Here is an 8,026-nt window from a genome sequence, read left to right as displayed (position 1 = left end):
TATCCTACTTCAAGAGTAGGTGGTGACGTTTTATTTTTTGGGTTTTTTTGGGGTTTTTTTTGTTTTTTTTTTAGCTGAGCCATCCTGCCACCTGTTGGCAGCTCAGCGGCAGCTCAGCTCAGGCTGGGCATCGAACCGCTGTTGCTCAGAGCTCAAACTCTTGAGTGAGCTCTTAACCAACTGAGCCACTCAGCCGGCCCCAAGTGGGGATGTTTTAAATACAATGCTTTTTTACTTGCTATTGCCTATAAATGCTTTTCAACACTGGTTCTGCATCTAGACATGGCTTACCCATGTTATGACTCCTAAGAAATGTGTTTTATTATTGTATTTCATCTACCTATACTTACCTACATTTGAACTTCAAATTTATTTAATAAACTTGTTGAACTGGAGTGTAAAATCAATTTCATATACTCTAAAACCAAAAAGCAAAGAAAGGAAGATATAAGTAAGGCTAAAATAATTCAAGATGTGATAACAGATGGATAAGTTGTATAAAACTTATACTTAATTCTCAGTTATTTAATGAGTAACTATATTACTCAATTGGGAATTAAAATGATCAGGGGAGTGGTGCCATTTCCATGTAACATAAACTAGTCTGGAAGGACATAAACATCTATTAAGACTTAGCAAAGATGGGTCGCCATTTCTTAAATTGGTTTTGATCAGAGATGTTAGATGTGTCACATGATAAGGAGTTCATAGTGAAAGAAGTTTGAGAAATGCTGTAAATCATACCTTGGAAACTTAAAATGTACATTTGCATATCTAAGGCCTCTGGGGAGTTCTGCAGAAAAGGAGGCTGTTTAACTTTGCTTAACTCAGTGTTTTTCAAACTTACTTGAGCATACTCTACACACACACACACACACACACACACACACACACAGTATTCCTATTATCATCTAACAGAACAAAAACATTCTTTTTTAAAGAAAAAAAAATAAGTAAACCAATTTTGGGGATTAATTTTAAGTTCATAGTTCTATTTCTTTTCTTAACCGTTCTTTAGTAACTTATATTTTACCACAGAATAAACTCTTATTCATTCTATTAGGACACTAACAATTAAATATTTGACAGAGAAGTACTGTGCATGTACTGGCCCTAAATGTTTGTCTTTAAAAATGTGCATATAGCTGGCTGAAGGCTTCAGGATTCTATTTCAACATGGCCCAAAACAACTCTCCGAACAAGACCACAGCAAGGAATCACAGTCAAAGCCGCACCAAATTCACAGAAGACCAGCTGAAAATCCTCATCAAAGCATCCAATCAAAAACCTTACCCAGGTTATGCTACCAAACAAAAGCTTGCTTTAGAAATCAAAACTGAAGAGTCTAGAATCCAGATTTGGTTTCAGAACCGAAGAGCTAGGCACCGAGTTCAGAAAATATCAGAACCTGAGAAGGACTTAAAAGCAAGCCAAGACCAAGATCACCCTGAAGAGAAGATTCATAGCAGGCAAGACAGACTGTGTCGGACCAGCTACACTTCCTCCCAGTTACACACCCTCATCGCAGCATCTACAAACAACCCTTATTCTGGGATTGATTCCAGAAAGCAACTTGCTAAGGCAATTGGGGTTCTAGAGTCAAGAGTCCAAACCTGGTTTCAATATTGAAGATTTCAATTCCATGTCCAGGGAAAAAGACAACTTGATGAGCCCTCAGAACAGAAACAAGACCAGGAATTAGATCTTTGAGACAAGGAAGTTTAAGGTAGAAACTACGCCAAATGGCACCAATCTCACTAGCAGCTGTCCTAGTTCTCTGAAGCCAGAACAGGATGGACCAAGAGATGAATTTAGTGTGTTCGATGTCATCAGTTTGGGCTCCGAATGTCTCTCATCTTGAAAACATACCCTTCTAAATACACCTTCAGCTTCTTGAGAGGCTAAGCCTTCTGGAGATGGCAAACAGAGCTTCAGGAAGCAAACAGATACAAGGCACCACACACACAGCCCTACCAGCAGCCCCTGGCTCCACAGTTCAACAGATGTCAAGGAAAATGGAAATAAACTTATTCATGTCATTTTTAAGTCATCGCAGTATTGACTGATTCAGGCAAAGAAGTCAATGGATGTGTGATATTGTGGTTTATAAGAAATATACATTTGCTCTTCATCTACAGAGCTAAAGCTCTTGGAATTTCCTGTGATGAGAGCAATAAAATGGCACTTGTTATGTTCACAACAACAAAAAATGTAAGTATGTATTTATCTCAGCTATTGTCTTTTCCTTTTCCTGCTTCCTGGTTTCTCCTTATGTACTTCAAAAAAAGTGCACCTTCTTACCTTTTTCATTTTTTCTTCTTCCTTCCTTCCTTCTTTTCTTTTCTTCTTTCTTTCTTTCTCTCCTCTTATTATTATTTTTTGATACTCATTGGCAAAGAAAACACCTTTATACTAAACTTTGAAAACCTTGCAACCTTCAAATATTTTTTATATATTTGATCAAGCTTTAGAAGAGACTACTAAAGGTAGCTCTGCTTTATTTTGTTTTAAACACAATACTGCATCAACCAAAAATGATCATGCATTTTTCAGAATTCCGGTCAAGGTGGCCAAAAGGGAGACAAGTACACAAAACAGTGGACCCGGTTTCATCATTCCCATTTTACTGGTTTGCTTGGGTTTACCTTAGGTTCTGATGAATAGCCAATTTCTTCCCAGTTAGAGTGATTTTTTCTCTCATCAGCTTTCCACTTTGGCCTCTGGAGAAGTGAGTTCCTTCCCACTTTTCCTCCATCAAGCAAAGAGAATTCACCTGATTGGTGAGAACCTGATAGCCACTGGGCCAAGTCCCAGGTGTGGGTACCTTTTCCTCAGACACAGGAAAAGTTGGCTTTCTGTCCCTGGGAACACATGTGTCTTGTATTTTCATTCTCCCTATGTAGATCAATGTCTCTCAAGCTTTGAAGGGTACCAAAAATCATTTGGAAGACTTGATAAAAATGATTGTTGGGCCCCATCCCTAGAATTGCTGATTCAGTAGTTTGGAGATATGGTTTAAGAATTTGCATTTCTAACAGGTTCCCACATAATGCTGATACTGTGGACCTGGGACCACACTTTGAGAACCACTGTTCTAAACATGAAAGGCCTTTTTCCACTAATTATCCAGGTCTCCTCCATCTCTGTTCCAGTATCTCCCCACTGGGCAGGTAATTCAGGTAAGTCTCTTATTGTGCAGGTGATTTTAATTCAAGGGGAAGCTAAAAGCATCATTTCCTTTTAGTCCTAAGCCATTTTCCGCCCACATGGGATGAGTAGTGAAGTGTGTTCTTTAGATGATAATACTGATGCCTAACTGACATTTGGCTCACTGTGACTTCTTTGCAATTGGTTAAAACTCATAGGGGAGGTGGAGCAATTGGTCTAGATTATCTTCTAGCTCTTCCCCAAGTCTCACTTTTTCCCCTTTTGTTTTTAATCAACATATTCTCCTGCCCAGCTTCTCAGAGACGGGTACATGTTGTAATCTTTCTGCATCTGTAGGTTGCTAAGAATTCAAACTTTTTCTCATAGAAGGCCCCTGTATCAATGGAAGATATTCTAATATCTGGTTTCCTGCACAAAGAGCTTTATGGAACCGTTTTTATACATAGGGGAGTGGCAGTTGTCTTTACATCCATGTATCATTTACAGTTCACTGCCACCAATCCATGACACAAGAATGCACATTTATCACAGAATTTAATATAAGAAGATGGGGTTGTTGTTTTTTTTACCATTTTCCTGGTCTCCATGCAAAAAAATCATATTTTTTCCTATTTTGTCAAAAAAATAGAAATGATTGTTTAACAAACAAAGGAAAGAACAAAAGCTGTACATTTTCTTTTTTAAAGTTGAGCTGTAATTGACATACAACATTGTATTACTTTTAGATGTACAAACATAGAACTTGGTAGATGTACATATTAGAAATAATTACCAGAATAAGTTTAGTTAGCATCCATCACCACACAGTTACAAAAATCTTTTCTTGTGATGAGAACTTTTAAAATCTACTTTCTTAGCAACTTTCAAGTATACAATATGGTATTGTCAATTAAAGTTGCCACGCTGTCATTGCATATCCAGAACGTATTTATCTCATTACTGGAAGTTTGTACCTTTTGACCACCTTCACCCCTATAGAGGCCTATTATATTTGCTGAAAAAAATGTGGCATCTCACAAAGACTGCCCATGTACCAATTAATTCTGTTAAACAGAATAGTTATTTTTTCTGCGGTAATGTTAACTAGAATTATGTTAAGGTCTTTGCTAACATTGAAATGGGTGTAGTAAAATTTTATATATACAGATGTTCATTGCCTTGTTATTGATAGAAGTGAAAACTGAGATGTCTTAATTTTTACACATTAATAAACAACCATAAGTATTTGTTGGTAGAATGAATTATGGTCCAATGTTGTGTTGGGAGGGAGCTGAAATTGAAGGAAGACTAAGTAATACTGTGCTAGGAGAAGGGTTTCTTGTGGCCTACAAGTTTTTGTCAACCAAAGTTACCTTTGAGACTGTCTTTAGGTATTGTCTTGATTGTTTCATGTAATAACATTTAAAGAGACAGTTAAAGATCATCAGTAGAGTGATCTTTATGTATATATGGCTATATTTGTATTTATAGTCCAGTAATGAGTTATTTTAATTATTCAGCAGTTTTGTGGCTTATTTAGGAAAAGTCTAATAAATTCAGTCATACCTCTAGGCCATTTACCCTCTAGCTTTTTATCTTAAATGTATTGATACCATCTCCATCTTCCAATAATCCATTAATTCTTAACTTGGGATGGGGAGTGACAATATTGCCCCCAAGGAAGAGAAAACTGATTATTGGGGGATAAAAAAAATCATAGCTATTACAGTGGTTATGGCCCTCCAAAGGTCACAGTGGAAAAACAAATATATAATATTACTGCAGTGTTAAAATTTCATGAGGTGACAGTAATTAAGAAAAAAAAATCTTCAAAAAGACTCCTTAGGGCATCAATCATGAAAAAAAGACTATGAAACACTGCTAATGCAGTAGTCCTTCCCTCCATCCATGGTTTTGCTTTTCATGGTTTCAGTTACCCTTGGTTAACTGCAGTCTGAAAATGTGAAATGGAAAATTCCAGAAAGAAACTATATATAAGCATTAAATTGTGCACCATTCTGAATAGCGTGACGAAATCTCGTGTTGTCATATTCTGTCCTGCCCTGGGCATGAATCACCCCTTTACTTCAGCATATCTATACTATATATGCTCCCTGAATAGCCAGGGGCTCAGAAAGTCTAATTCCATCATTATCAGGGACTTCCTCCTTCCTGTTCCAACCCTGGAAGCCTTGTATAATCTAGAATATTCAAGGAGGTCTCCTGCATGGCTCAGTGTCCAAGCCCATGTTACCTCTGGAAGTTGGGCAGCTCCATAAAAAAATAAATTCATTACATAAAAATTTTAAAAGACTTGTAAAATTCCCAAATATGTATCATTAATTCTGTCTCCTATATAGAAATGCTCTGCAGCATGTAACACAATCCTAAGTGACCATTTGAGTGTGTTATATTTCACATCAAATCTTTCACGAAGGCAGAGACCATTTCTGTTTTGTTCACCACTGTATCCCCAGCACTTAACACAGTGCCTGTATATACTTGTTGCACATACACATGAATAAATAAATGGCAATTCTTTTGCGTGAAGGAATTAGAATCAAAATATCCTACTAAAATAGGTCACACTTGACGGAAGTAAGGTAATAACCCTCTGGGTTACCTATCATCTTTTCCCACTCAGAGCAGTTTGTTTTAACAGACTTGGAGTCCTAAGATCATTTAGTTTGACATGAACTAGCAATCATCTAATTTTGCACTTCATGCATTTGCTCTTCACTTAGTTAATAATAATAATGACCCACTTCAGGTCCTGTTCTAAGTAATTTGTGTAAAATAACTCTTTATTATATAAGATAGGTATAACTATTGTGGTAATAATTAGTGCCTTGCCATCGAGTAGTTTAGCCTCCCTGTCGTGCACATGGTAAGGCTGCTCTATTGGCCTTGGAGCCACATCTGGCCAATGATTTATGAGGGGAGGTGACGTGGGTCACTTCTAGGTGAGTGCACCCGAGCTCTTTTCCGTCTGGTGTGGTGACTGGTAATACTCCAGGTAGCGACTGCTGTGTCTACCTGGGTCCTTGCGTAAGTGTGATGCGAGAGAGAGCCCCCTGCTGATCTGAGACGAGAATGTCGTGTTAGCAAGAAATAAGCCTCTGTTACTTTATACAATTCAGATGTGTGGGTTTTCACTGTAGCACAGTCCAGATCAGCATGACAGATCAAATTAGCATCCCCATTTCGAGATGAGGAAACTGGGGTAGAGGATGTGCAACTGAACTGTTTCCATCGCACCACCAGGGTGCCGTTCCTGGCCCTGTGGGATCCTATCAGACAATCTGCCTGCCGAACTTGCACTCGACCCTCCGCTTCACTGCTCTGCACTGACATTAGCCATCCCTGGCTTGTGACACTTTTTTTCTCACGCACACAGAAACACACAGCTGCGTATATTCAAAAGGAGAGGTGGCTAATAATATAAAGAACCTGTTTAATAGAGCCAAACCTCAGAGAACCATTTTCCTCTCCTGATTGAGTACTCTGTCATTTTAATGGGACAATCATAGTTTCACAAATCATTTAGTTAGGACAATTTCTGGGATAATTACCTTGTCAGTTAAATTTTAAAATATTGAAATTAAGGTTGAAGTTTGAAAATTATTCACAGCTTTTGCTTTCTCCTTGTTCTATAAAACCACCAATAATGTCCAGAAATACATGAATAACTCTGATACTGTAAACCTGAGATCAAATGAAGTGTAATCAATTTTTCACAGTGGTTAAAAAGGCCCGTGGAGAAAAGCATGATTCAGCTGACTACAGAGGCAGACGCTTATTATTATAATATAAAGCGGCTTCAGTATATTTGCCAAAGTAAATTATTTGAGAAATTAGTAAAAATTATGTCATTTAAAAAAAATGACCCTTTTTTTGATGCTCATAACATGAATACACATAAACATAAAGTGCTTACAATTAATTACTGAGCTTTTTACCACAGAAACAAAGGGCGAGAAAGGCTATGAAGCTGCTGGTGTGATTTTCCCTACAGTAGAGCAACGCAGCATGAAATCTCTTTCTGGAAGACTCTATGGCTGCACCGCCCTATACAATAGCGCTAACCATATGTGGTTATTTAATTTTAATAGGACAAAATGAAGTAATCAGTTGCTCAGCCATACCAGCCACATTTCCAGAGTGGCTCTTGTGTAAGAAGGCAGACTATCAATAGGATGTGAGTGAAAAAGTAGACTTATGCCAGGAAGCCCCCCCCCCCAGGAGGGGAGTTTTCAGCACTCTGTTTAGGGAAGTCGTGCTAGAGATCATTTCTGATCTGAGTCTTGACACTTCAGTCATGAGGAAGACAGGCCAATAAACATGGGAAGGGCCTTGAAATCAGAGGCAACATTACAAGTCCTGATATAGACTTGCGAGGTCCTTGATGTGTTTGTGAAATGGGAACCAATGTAGTTTGACCAGGGGGTAATCGGTGATAAGCTCTCGAGATCTTTCAGGGCCAGGCATGGAAGGCTTTAAAATGCAAAAACGCTTTGTGTTTTATTCTGTAAATTAAGCGGGAAGCATGAAGGTCTTATAGTAGGTGACTAACATGGTCAGCTTTGTATTTTATGGAGTTTACCTGGCTGCTGTGTGTGAAGCTATATCCAGGTAGGCGACCCAGAAGACAGCTGCATTAACTGGGGCAGAGATGCAGGGAGGAGGCGACAGACAAGAAAACGCTCAGCAAGTGAAAGGAGCAGGGCTTGTTCAAAGATTGGACATGGGGGTCAGAAAACGGGAGATGCGATGGCTCTCAGGCTATTCTTATGTTAGTGTTATCTACTTACATAGTACGTCATAGCAGACGATAACTACCACAATGCAGGCTATTCTTATGTTAGTGTTATCTACTTAC

At 38.4% G+C, this 8,026-nt stretch overlaps 1 pseudogene; it reads left to right on the top strand.

Annotated features, from left to right (window-relative positions):
- The first annotated feature begins 1,176 nt into the window (after window positions 1–1,176).
- Window positions 1,177–1,710, top strand: LOC109382528 (double homeobox protein A-like; annotated as a pseudogene).
- Window positions 1,711–8,026: the final 6,316 nt, after the last annotated feature.

The sequence above is a fragment of the Hipposideros armiger genome, unplaced genomic scaffold, assembly GCF_001890085.2.
Source record: "Hipposideros armiger isolate ML-2016 unplaced genomic scaffold, ASM189008v1 scaffold_65, whole genome shotgun sequence".
NCBI lineage: Eukaryota > Metazoa > Chordata > Mammalia > Chiroptera > Hipposideridae > Hipposideros > Hipposideros armiger.
Note: the sequence above shows the minus strand (reverse complement) of the source record. Positions and strands in the feature narration are given on the sequence as shown.